General features: G+C 43.9%; 3 pseudogenes across 3 annotated transcripts in view; 2 read left to right on the top strand and 1 right to left on the bottom strand.

Annotated features, from left to right (window-relative positions):
- The window catches only part of LOC309799247 (centrosomal protein of 78 kDa-like), a 780,309-nt pseudogene that overhangs the window by 81,252 nt on the left and 685,887 nt on the right, over positions 1–13,170 (top strand). The window lies entirely within an intron of this gene.
- LOC309800867 (centrosomal protein of 78 kDa-like) overlaps positions 1–13,170 on the top strand; it is a 720,575-nt pseudogene that overhangs the window by 44,231 nt on the left and 663,174 nt on the right. The window lies entirely within an intron of this gene.
- The window catches only part of LOC309799857 (U3 small nucleolar RNA-associated protein 25 homolog), a 29,287-nt pseudogene continuing 21,169 nt past the window's right edge, over positions 5,053–13,170 (bottom strand). The window contains exons 11-12 of the transcript in view: positions 12,802–13,047; positions 5,053–6,584 (exon numbers count right to left, since the gene is read on the bottom strand). The product of the transcript in view is annotated as a U3 small nucleolar RNA-associated protein 25 homolog (transcript). The remainder of the gene's footprint in view (positions 6,585–12,801; positions 13,048–13,170) is intronic.

The following is a 13,170-nucleotide window of genomic DNA, read 5'->3' as shown; positions in this document are numbered from 1 at the left end:
CCTAGTTTTGCTTTGAAATACACCTGAAGAAATGAAAAGCAGGTGGTCGCCGACTTTCAGAGAATTGAAGTCTGTTTTCTTGCCAGTTATTTTTCTGCCACCATCAGTTTCCATAAACCCTATGAGGAGACATATGTCCTCCCTCATTCTTACAGATCCAGTTGGATTGGAGATGACGGAAGTGATGGCACAAAGCCAGACACGTCTTAGCGCTCACTCCGCACTGTCACCAAATGGCCAGGCGTCAACCTTGAAGCACAATCTCTATGCTGGTTCCTGCAGAGACAAGAAGAAAGAAGAAAGAATAGGCAGAGCCTTTGGACTTCAGGACTTGTGATCCCATTTTTGTCCTCTGTAGCCGTGAGGACTTGGCAATACAGCCTGAGGCCAACAGTACTGCCTGGCCTCAGTGGCTGAAACAAATGAGGGATTTAGGTTTTCACAGAAAAGTGTGAAGAGAGACCATGCAGAGCTGGGATGCAGCTTCAGGATATGACCTGAGAGCCAGGCTCCTTCTGCCCTTTGGCTCCACCATCACTTCTGTGTTGCAGGCAGGAAAAAGGGAAGAGCAAGAGGAAAAAGTGGTGTTCCTACCAGTTTCAAAGAGCTCTCCTAAGAGTCTGCCCCAAGGTTAGTGCTCTTTTCCCTGGCCACACCCTACCGCAAGGGGGACTGGGCACTTTGTCACCCAATAAAATCCAGGGTCCTCTTACTAGGGAAGTAGGAGGCGAGTACAGGGCAAACAACAGCAGTCTCTTCTACTTTCTCTCATGTCCCTCTGTCAGGATAGTGGAGATTGTACCCCGCTTTCTAAAGATGAGAAAGCTGAGAGGTGGCCAGGAGGACCTGCACAGAGCCACAGTGGGTTGGTGGTAATGTTGGTGTCAGCACCCAGCTCAGGGCTGGTTTTGAAAAATGATGAACACAAAAGGCAGAAATCCATGAACATCTGTGGGCAAACAGCAGCTGTGAGCCCAGGGCCATCTCTGTGGGGAGTCAAACTGACAGATGAGAGGGGCTGCAGGGTGCAGTGAGAATGAGGGCTGCAGGACACAGGGCTCCATGTCATTCCCTGGGTTGGCAAGAGCTAGACAGCTTTGGCCTTGGCTCAGTTGGGAGAACAGATGGGCAGGAATTCGGCACAGCTTCCAAATCAGCCAAGCAGCAAAGACTGCCTTCTTTGCCCTTGTCAGCTGAGGCTACAGCTCCCACCAGTCCCAGCCAGCTGCAGAGGCCCAAGCCTGAAGACCATGACAACTTGGCCCGGACTGTGCCATGCCCCGCCCACTGTGGGAGCCAGGAGGACAAGCAAGTGCAGGTGTTCCGCCCAGCAGTGAGGGTGACACCTAGGTGGAGCTGCCCACCAGGTTCAGATTTCTCTGTGCAGGGCGAGCAAGCCTTGTAGCAATCCAATCTCAGCCCTGACTCCTTTGGCGCATAGGACTCTTAACTATGGAGACAGCCAGCCCGTTTGATTGAGGTCCAGACCTCTGTTCTTTCTCATGCTCTCACCTCCCTCCCACAGGAATGATGGCAACGTGGCCAGAGGTGAAAGGCAAATCCAGGAATTATACTGAGATGCAAGCAATGCAGAGAGAACTCCTTCCCACATCTGAAGAAAGGAGGGTCCTCACAGAAACAAGGCAATCGATGAGGGGATAGGAACGCGTGTTCAGCTCAGAAACAGGACATAAAATACATAGAATTTTATTGCAGCTCTGGCTAGAGCATATGGTATAAGAGGAAGAAATACAAGTCTTTAGAAAGAAATGCACTTTGTGCTGTCAGCTAGACGTGGTAGGTTCATTCTCTCTTTCTCCCTCCAAAGACTACATGAATTTTGGATTATCTGTGTATCTACTCCCAATTCACTGACTCTGGTATTAAAAGCAGACTGAAATTTGTTTAGAATTCTACTTAGCTAGAAAAGTTCTTTTTTTTTGAATGAGACTGAAATTTGTTTAGAATTGTTTAGCTAGAAAAGCCAGAAAAGCTTTTTGTGAATGGTGCAAGGATGACTACCATGACTCCTTTAAAGAGAGAAGCTGGGAAAGAGATGGGAAGGAGAGGCCGGGCCGGCTGTGAGGGCCCCACCCCCAGGAGGATGCTCCCTGAAAGCAGCAGTCTGTGCAGTGCCCACCACACCCCTCCTCCGCGAGGCTCTGGCGCCCTGCAGCCACCTGCAGGTTACACGATGAGGCTCTTCCAATGAGTATAAAGAACCCCCAACCCTGCTCCCTTACCCCAGGACTTCTATAATCTTGAGACCCTAGACTCATCAAAGCTACACTCTGCAGCCTGAAGATCTGTCCACACAGCCAAGGGAAGGCTGGGCAGGAGGCAGCCAGCAGGCTCTCACACCACCTGCCTCCCCTCCTTCCTCAGTGGCTCCCACGAGGGCACAATCAGGGCTGGGAGGCTTCATGAGCCCCCCTTGGCCCTCTGGGATGTGAGGAGTCAGCAGGGATTCATACCCATCCTGCCGGGACCATCTGCACTCAATTATAAGCCCTTTGGAAGCCAGCAGAGGGCTGTTAAGCTGCCGCTGGTTCTCTATGATTAGCTAGTTCTTGTCTTTTGAATACTGCATATGGTGCAGCCAGCTGCAGAGAGCATTCATGACTCAAATCTTTTTTCCCCTCAAAGAGAAAAGTGCTAAGTTGTTATTACTATGGGAAGAAAAAAAAAGTTTAAAACTCTTACTTTCTGGTTAAGTTCCTCTTCCTCCCTTAAAATTCTACCTCTTCCCAGGATTGGGACCATTCCTTTGTCTGTTTTCTACCAGCACTATATAGGTACTTGCTTGCTGAAGATGAGCCTTGCTAAGAAATATCAAGATTGTGTATAATTCCAGCTCAGGTGTTGTTATCCATGGTCCAGTAGACCCTCTTCTCTCCCTTATTTTGTGTGAGAGACCTGACGTTAAGGCATGCTTTTGATGAAACCACTCCAAAAAGTCAACTCTTTGCAATCAACTCAGGAGCCAGCGCCACTGCTGAGGCTTACCTTCTTTCCCAGGTGCTGAGCCAGGAACAGAAGCAATACTGCTTGGTTCGCACTTGAAACCCTCAGTGTTCTCTGTAGGCGAGAAGCAGTTAGCTGGCTACAAGCTAGCATTAAAATCAGTAGGGATGCTTAAAAAAAACATGTATTTCTGGGGCTATACATAGACTTGAAATCCAGGCTCACATGTGAGTGGAGGTCCAGAGAAGATGGAGATTTGAGAGTCTTGTGAATAGTGATAATGAAAGCCATGAATTAGCTACAATTCACAGGGAAAAGAATATGGAAATAGAAGATGGGGGTAATCAGAGTCCCTTCTTCCTCATATCTCTGAACTAGGCAAATAACTCGTTTCTTTTCTCATAATACACAGGCTCTATGGTAAACACAGCACAAATATGCCAATAACCACAGGGCACTCTATGGATAAGACAATTCTTTGTAGAGTGGATACATGTATAACTGATTTGCTTTGCTGTACACCTGAAACTAATGCAACATTGTACATCAACTATACTCCATTTTAAAAATATATATTTAAGAAAATGTTCTTTGTACCATGAGTTTGGCTGGCTTAAGCCTATAAATTTGCAAAACTTTAGGAACCCATCTATATATGGAATGAATAGTTCTACTCTCCATGTTGAGAGACAAATAAAAATGCCTATTTAACTATCTAGCAGGAAAAGTACCCCAAAAGTGATTTCACTTTTTTTTTTTTTTGATGAGCAATTTTAAGCATGTCCAAGAGGAAGAAAATCTGTACCAATATGGGTTGTTCCACTGAGCCTAATGGGAGCCACATGTCTATCTGACAAGGGAGTTACAAGTTTGGAAAGGGAGAAAACAAAAGGAACCCTGTGTTGTTAGTCTGAAATTGGAGGTAAGGTGTAAATTCATGGTTTTCAATATATGGATACAGAAATAAATTTAGATGTCATGGGCACATAGGTATGTGTATACATATACACACATGCAGATATTCCCAAACTCTGACCACTGAGATGGCCTGGGACCAGTGGCTCCACAACAGTACTGGGTACACTTAGCACTCAAATCTTCGCTTTAAGGTAATTTTCCACTAAAGCAAGCAGGGCTGGAATAGGGAAAGTACAAGACAAACTTGGAATGTCTTATAGTGTCAGAAAATAAAGAAATGCCCAAGTTAAAGGGGGATGTGTCAAGACGACACAGGAGCCAGCTTGAAGGTGTTCCTGCTGGCCACATCTGAGACCATTTAAGCATCTAAAGGAATAACGATAATAACCAATTACAACCCACTGAATAAAAACTGAAGAATCCATACTTGTAATATTAATATAAATTAATAAAGGGGGAATGAGTGATTCTATAGTGGAAAAGTCTGGCAAGCACCACCTTAAACAAGTGGTCAGTTAGTGTCATAATGATGGGACAGGTGGAAATCATGCACCGCTTGAAGAGATGCAGCGAGGAAGACGCAGCATTGCTTCTATGCTGCTCCTGCCAAAGATGCATAAACTAAACCTAACCTAACCTAATCTGACAGGAAACACCATCCAAAGTAACTGGCCTGTAATCTTCTAAAGTGTCAACGTCCATTACTCAGCCATGAAAAGAAATGAAATTGAATTATTTGTAGTGAGGTGGATGGACATAGAGACTGTCATACATGAGTGGAGTAAGTCAGAGAAAAACAAATACCGTATGCTAATGCATATATATGGAATCGGAAAAAAAAAAGGTTCTGAAGAACCTAGGGGCAGGCTAGGTAGACGGAGGCGTAGAGAATGGACTTGAGGACACGGGGAGGGGGAAGGATAAGCTGGGACGAAGTGAGAGAGTGCCATGGATTTATAATACACTACCAAGTGTAAAATAGATAGCTAGTGGGAAGCAGCCGCATAGCACAGGGAGATGAGCTCGGTGCTTTGTGACCACCTAGACGGGTGGGATAGGGAAGGTGGGAGGGAGACGCAAGAGGGAGGAGATACGGGGGTATATGTATAGCTGATTCACTTTGTTATAAAGCAGAAACACACCATTGTAAAGCAATTATACTCCAATAAAGATGTTTAAAATTTTTTTTTAATTTAAAAATTAAAAAAAAGGTCAAGAAAGCCAAGAAACAGCTGAGGTACCATTCAGAATAAAGGCCACTACAGAGATATGACAACTCAAAGCAGTATGTAACTCTGAACTGCATCCTTTTGCTATAAAGGTTATTATTGGGACATTTGGCAAAATCTGAATGGGGCCCAAGGATTAGTGGCAATTTCCTGATTTGACGGTTGTTTTGAGGTTACATAGAAAAATGTCCTTGTTTACATGAAATACATACTAAATTCAGGAGTGATTTTTAGGAGTGACAGGCCCAGCAACTTGGCAATTTATTTTCAGATGATTCAGGTTCTGAATTGGTAATTTTTCTGTCTGAGGAATAGTTCAATTTTTTTTTTTTTTTTTTTTTTTTGGGCCACGCTGTGCAGCTTGCAGGATCTTTGTTCCCTGACCAGGAACTGAAACTGGGCCTCGGCAGTGAAAGCGCCGAGCCCAAACCACTGGACCGCCAGGGAACTCCCTAAAAATGTTTTTAAAAGTGTAACTTCTTTTCCTTTTTATGTTATATGACTTAAAAAATGACTATAGCAATGAAGACAGTGATGTTGACGATGAATTTGTGACATCAAGAATTTCATAAAATTATTTCTTGAAATAAGGTAGAAATTCATGTTATTTTATATAATGTGATTTTTAAGTATATATTTTCATTAAAACATTTAGGAGTTAAAAAAAGATCAGTGAACGAATGTGCTCTTCTAGGTTGAATTAAAATAGAATATTTAAGGTTTAAAAAAGTTTGGCTGGGGAAAAATAACAGTTTTGCAAAACCTTTGCGATCCAAAACTAAGATGATATTCAACAGCAAGAAGTATTCCAATTTCTCATAACCAGTTCTCACAAGCAAAGAAATGCATGCCTCACTTTAAGAAGGTGTCCAATAGAAACAGGCAAATCTGAAAGAGTTTACCAAGTGTAATAAATTAGAGGTGAAATCACAACAAAAGAATTTATGGCGTACAAAAAAATTCACAAGTAGAAGATTCCTTCTATCAACTTCTCAGAGTTCCATGAGCTCTCCCCTGACCTCTGAAAGATGGGTTTTACCAAAATCTGGTTTACACGGAACTTTTCAGGTATATATGGTCTGAAAAGAAAGAAGTATCTGCTAAGAACCTGCCTGGTGCTCCTTCCTTGTTGCAGCCCTTCTTTGTGTAAGTGATCAGAATCAGGTCCAAGAGACACAGAATCAAGCATGACATATCACACCAAACACCATTTCCTGTCCAACCAATTCTCATCTCTCTCCAGTAATGAAAAGGTGGACGTTCTTCTTGGACTGCAGCATCTGTGCAGCCCGCTCCACCCCGACCACAGCAGACAGCCTCTGGGCATCGTACTTGGAGTAGGGGACAGTGCAGGTCCAGGCAGCTTCCTCTCCTCTGGTGGCGGCTTGCAGCATGTTACAGACTTCACTGTAGAAGTGGGGATATGTTGGCAGTTCATAGAAAATTAGGTTCCTGATGCCTTTTATTGTGTATCTGTTAGAAGGAGAAAGAGAGGCTATGTCTACATGAGAAATTTTATGGAAAAGCCACCGAAGAGTTTTACAGGGACATAGTCACTCTCGCTGTTTCATGCAAGGAGAAAGACCATGGCACAAATAACACACAGACCAAAAGTTACTCAAATTTGAGCTGGAGGGGCTCATTTTTTGTGACAGTGTATTTGAATTCCTAATGTTTGGCTTAAGATAATGATAAAATGAATTTGCACTTCTTGAGCCTAATCTGAGCAGACTGAGGTAGGGTGGGGAAGAATAGTAGACAAGGATTAGAAATCTGTCGCAGAAAATTTGAAAAGCAGGCATTTCCAATTTAACATTATCCTAATTATAATCAGGCAAAACAGTGTTCTGTAATGGAGATGAGGTCAGACCAGACCCAGTACATAAAATAAACAGCATAAACTGTAAATGCACTCCCATTAGTCTTTTCTTGTCATTCTGTAGACATGTTAACTCCATGGCAGATGTCCCAAGTTCACCCATTTACAAAATCCTGCCCGAGGACCCATTAGGCATTATGGGAAGGCAATTAATTTCAACAGCTTCCTCGCTTCTTTCCCTGCTGCACAGGGCTGCATGGTGTGGGGGGGGTGCAGACCCTAGGGACGCGCCTTACGGTTCGGGTTGAGATCAATCATTCCCTCTTGGGCTCCATGACCAAAGATTTTATACGTTGACAAGTTTCTGATTTTTCCTGTTAAGACTCTCATACAGGGCTGATGTCAGACTCCCTCGGGAATTTTATTTTATTCATGGACGGTAAGTTTTCCTTGTCTTTTTATCCCTTGGCTCATCCTGATCTCTCTGGAGACCCTCCTCTCCCAAAATATAACTGCAGCCCATTACTTGGATCAGCTTTCCACATCCTCTTTCCATAAAGGAATTTTAATGGCTAATGATGTTGAAAAAACACAGTTCTGCCTCAGTAGTTATCAAAACAAACACAGAGTTCCATTTCTGCTTAGTATGTAGAAAACTCAAGAGAATACTGCTCCCGTGCTAACAAGAAAAAGATAATCTACAACAGTGTTCCTTTTCCTGAGCCTAGACAGCTGATGTCACAGGGCAACCAAGTGAACGGATTCAACGGTGCCCTGGTGTGTGTGTAACAACTGATTCTCAGTGGGGGAGGATAGGTGCTGATTTGAAGCATTTGCCAATTTCTGTGGTGTAAATACTCCATTTCAAGCTACCAGTGTCATGTTGCTGAACTTGGAACTGGGAAGAGATGTGCAACCATACCTTAAGAGCTGGTATGAGCCAGCTTCAGCCCATCACTGACTGAATTCCAAAGAGTGACAAGATGGTCTGAAGAAAGACAGGACATATGAACCACTTCACCTTTGGCAGAGCACAGTGGGGAAGAGGGCAGCTGCTAAGAAAGTGGGTAGGAAGAAAAAAGCTACACTTTTAACAAGTTCTTAAAGGGCAATTATGGGCTTGCATGACAGTTCAGAATCCCTGGGATTCCCGGACACTCCTTTACTTCACAGTCATGATGGCTTTTCCAAAGGTCTCCACTGGGAGCCCTGGAAAGGCTGGACGCAAGGCAGAAGACCTGAGAGACCCCGATGGTGGTGCAGACATGAAAACTCACTCTCTTCCCAGAGCCATGTTGTATATGAAGCTAAAGCCTGAAGCCAGTGAGGGGGCAAAGGTCAACTGCCAGGGTGGAGTCAGAAGCAGCAAAACTGTGTGCCCTAAGGGAGGAGCATTAACCCCTCACCCCATCCCTCCCCACCACAGGACTTACATCCAGTCAAAAGAGCAGTCTGGGGAAAGGGGAAAGGGCATGAAGACTGGGGAAAGGGCATGAAGCCTGTTCAGCCCAAGATCCTGCACTGATGTAAGCAGATGTTTGCCACCACTGCAGAGATGCAGGGAACTCTTCCCCACCAAGACCCCTCGTAGAACAAGGCAGAGGCTGGCCACCATGGAGGGTGGTGCAGGAGCCCTGAGAAAGCGCCAGCTCCAAAGCCCAGGATGGACAGAACCTGCCTGCATCTGAGCTGGACCAGGAGGAGAACAACTGCCCCACTTCAAGCCTTAGGGGAGGAGCGAGCAGGAGCAGCCTGCTGCTGGGGGAGGGGCCGGAGCGTGGGAGAGGCTCTCCCTCGGCACAGGGGTGCAGGGCATGGTGAAAGCTGAGAGGGGAGCAGGACACTGAGACAAGGCCCTCCAGCACTGGGCCCCACAGTGGGCCACTGTCTGCTGGAGGAACTGGCAGTTTGTGGTAAATAGAAGGCAACGACGGTAACAACCAAATCCTAACTAGATTCACAACTGCCACGCTAGTGGCCTGACAGAAGAGGCGTCCAGGCCAGCTACTTACTCAGGCACTACGTTCAACTGACAATTACAAAAAACACAGAAAAGCAAGAAAAAGACATTAAAACCATGAGGTATCATTTTGACTATCAAGTCACTGGAAAAAAGGAGAATTTACAGAAATATTTACAGAATTTACAGAAATAGGCTAATGGAGTATAAATTATTGTGAGTGTGTATTTCACCGGGGAGGGGAGAAGATGGGAGTGGCAACACACAGCAAATTTTAAACTGGGTACAGCTTTTGAACAAATAAGTTTTCCTTTCCAAATTTATCCTAAGGAAATGCCTAGGCAACTATGCCATCAACTACGCATATGGATGCTCTTGGCATTATTGTATATAATAACAGAAAACAACAAATCAGTATGCCCATTAAAAGGAAACTGGGTTAATTATATACCCATACAATGTAACACTATGCAACCATTAAAAAGGATGCTATACACACCTTAAAGATTACTTATAATTACACAGAAAAGGTATTTTTACAATGTAAAGATTTAGCAGACCTACCTTGACCAAGTGATTACATTTAGTATCACCAAAAATGGGACAAACTGACACCCTGGGCCTCTTGAGGAGATGCAGGGGGAAGTACACAATAGCCTCTATGTAGAATTCTTACTAAAATAATGTTTAAATCTTTGGTCCCCGAACTCTAATGCTCACTGAATCACCTATTTGTTTTTTAAAAATACCTGTAATTGGTCCCCATCCCCAAACACCATGATTTAATTGATACTGGGGTATGACCAGGGCATTCAGATTTTTAAAAGCTCCCCAAGGGGATTCTAATATGTAGCAAAGTTTGGGAACACTGATCTAAATAATAAGAAAACAGCCAAATCCAGATGTGAGACATTCTACAGGAAACTGGACTGGACTCTTCAAAACATATCAGTATCACAGCAAGAAACAAAGGCAGAGAATTATTCTAGATCAGGGTTTCTTAACCCTGGCACTACTGCCATTTTAAGCCAGGTAATTCTTTGGTGTAAGGGCTGTCCTGTGCACTGTAGGACGTCTAGCAGCACCCAGGCCTTGACCCGCTTGAACCACTAGACCACTAGAGTAACCCTCCAACTGTACCAACCAAAAATGTCTCCAGATATTTCCAAATGTCCCTTGGGGAGCAAAACTGCTCCTGCTTGAGAACTGCTAAAATAGACTAAAGAAACATGTCACGCAAATGCAACGTAGGATTCTTAACTAAATCCTGGATTGGAGCGGGGGGTGGGTGGTGAGAAGCAGCTGTAATAGTCATTTTGGGAACAACTAGGAAAATTTGCATACAGACTAAATATTAGATGGTATTACTGCAGTAATGTCAAGTGGTATGTTAATGGTGTTGTGGTTAGATAAAAGAATGTTGTTTTTAAGCTCTACAGGCTGAAAGGTTGAGGAGTTAAGTGTCACGAAGCCTCCCATAATTTACTCTCAAATGGTTCAGGAAGAAAAAATAAGAGATGTGAGTGGAAAGAGAGAAGGAGAGACAGAGAATGTGGGTGCATGAGAATGTGGCAAAATGCTAACAGCTGGTGAAGCCTAAGTGGAAGGAGTTAGAGATGTTCACTGGGATAGTCTTACAATGTCTTTTGAAATGAAATCTTCCCAAATAAAAAGTTGGAGCGGGGGCAGGATATAGTAGAACTATATATATATTAACTTAAAAATACATCCATAACATACAAGTATATACCAAAATGCTAACTTATTTAAGCTTTTTTTCAATAAGCACATAAAACATTCAAGATAAAAGAAAGAAAAATCCAAATGTGTACACTGTGATCCCAATGTTGGTGTCCTTTTTAAAATGCCTGTGTCTGTGTGTGTGTGCACGTGCACATGTTTTTTACATCAAAGAGACAGGAAAGAAATACACCAAAATGGGTATTTATATCAGTAAGATGATAGGTGATCCCATTTTTTTAACCTAGATTTTCTAGGTTCTCTACAATAATTGTGTAATACTCTTATAATGAGAGTATTTTTAAAGCAAAATAAAACAACAAAACCAATTCCAATAGGTATTATATTTAAAACCCAAGAAAATCTCTCTTAGGACCAATTCGTGCACAGTAGAGACTAGGCATCTCCTGGAAATAAGAGCACGTGACCAGAACCTCTTCAGAGGGGCAGTTAGTAACAATTCCCATGGTCTTCTGCACCTCTTCCCCTGCCTTCCTCCTCTCCTGTATGTGCTTTGGGTCTTCGGTGACCCCTACAAATATGGCGTAACACTGTGACAGGACCCAAAACTAAGGACATTCCCGATGTCTATGTTACCTGACAACTGTTAAAGATAAATGAGGCAACCACAACTGACTTGCAAGGCTGGCTCCTGCATACAGTCTATAAAGACGAGGTCTGTTACTTCTATAACTGGGGTTCTCCCTGGGGCAGGGAGCACTCAGAAACACCCCACTAGCGTTTCCCACCTCCAGAAATCCTACCTCCAGAGTTTCTGATTGCCCCCTGCTTAAGAATCCTTCCTGTGCTAACCCACTGATAATGCTCAGAGAAAGAACTGTGAACTGTCCTCCCCTCAGGAGGGCCATCATGACCAAATGCCCATCCCATCCTAAGATTCTACTGGTTTCATCTCCCCAAAGAAAACAAATCCTCAGGATGAAAGTTTTTTGCTAGCTCACAAATGAACTGCAATATGTCTAACACGGCCTACTTCCATAGAGAATATAAATACAGAATTTTAAAGCTGGATACTAAAGTGTAAAATACATGTACTTTTCCCAAGGTCAAATGAAAAAATCAAATCACAAAGACACTGCAGATCAAAATACCCATCATCACCTTGGTGACCTCTCAAGCAAAAAAATCTATAGCTGGGAACCTTGAGATAATTGGCAGTTGCAGGTTATCTCCATTCAACTTAAACACCCACTAACCTGGTCCAGGGTACAAAGCTAATGGCCCGTGTTCGGTTTGTCTTTATAGTGACTTTGGGGACAAAACAGTTTGGTCAATAAATGAACAGTGTAAGACAGAAGACTGTCCTGCCTACTTAAGAGAAAGGGCTCCTTTGACATCATGCCCTCTCCTTGAAAAGCTGCTACTTGAGAGCAGTCCTCATCCCAGCTTAGCTCACTCTTGCTACAGACAATCACGCTGGGAAGTTTTCCAATCCATCCACTTCATTTAAAGGACTTGCTTTGATGTATCAAGCTTTTGGAAAACTAAGGGCTCTTTAGACCTGCTGAGTGCAAACTCCCCCAAAATACCATTTCCAACATGAATGAAAACAACAACTCACTGGAACAAAGCAAATAATGATGCCAGCAAGAAGCAAACCCTGAAGCCCTTAAATAGTCACCTCTAAGCCCCTCACCTTTTGCTTCTCCTAAACTTCAAGGAGCCCCTTAGTCCTGGTTCTCCTTGGTGCAGAAGTGTGTGTGCACTGCCTCAGGACAAATGAGAGCTTTCTGAACACTGACCCTGTACTCAACTTCCATCTCCACAGACCACACAGTCCCCAGGTGTTTCATCTGTGCTTCTACGACAGGTTCCTCCCTTTCCTGTATTCAGTTGAGAGCTGCTCAACTCTGTAATATCCTTCTTGAGGGGTATACCCACAGCTACAGGAGGTACCCTAAGTATGGACCCACTCCAGATCTGTATACAGGTTATGCTGTAGTCACTCATTCGTTTCTACCACCTTTTCCAACAATGCCCATTTTGAAAGAAAACCAACCAACCAATCAAGAAAAGTCTGTCCAGCCCCCCAGACTCTGGCTTGTCTGCAGGAGGTGAAGCAAGGGAGGACCTTATAACACAGCAAAGCCCACCATGCACTTGGAAGCAGACCCTCCAGAGAGGACACTTGAAACCTGGCCCTACTTTACCTTTTGTAGAAATGGAAGTGCTCTGTGAGGAGCAGGAACTGCTTCTCTCCTTGAAGGAAGAAGTGTCTGGCCCTGGAGACACCAGACTTCTGGGTGTACTCGCAGATATGAGTGAAGTTCAGTTCCTCCTCCTTGAAGTAATTTCGGAGACGCACAAAGTCAAAGTAGGAGGGGACATAGATAAGCGTGTGAGACGTGACTGCATCACGATACTGAGGCAAAATCTTGTTGACGAAAAAGTTAAACCTGATTTGGAAAGGCAAAGGGCAGAGAGTCAGTGGTCTAGAGGTGAGCCATAGTGTCACTGCCAACTGCATGACCCTGGGCAAGTCACAATCTCCTTCTACCTCCCCTAAGAGGCCAATTTGG

The sequence above is a fragment of the Mesoplodon mirus genome (genome assembly GCF_964341445.2).
Source record: "Mesoplodon mirus genome assembly, chromosome: 3".
Taxonomy (NCBI): domain Eukaryota; kingdom Metazoa; phylum Chordata; class Mammalia; order Artiodactyla; family Ziphiidae; genus Mesoplodon; species Mesoplodon mirus.
This window is presented reverse-complemented; position numbering and strand designations above follow the sequence as displayed.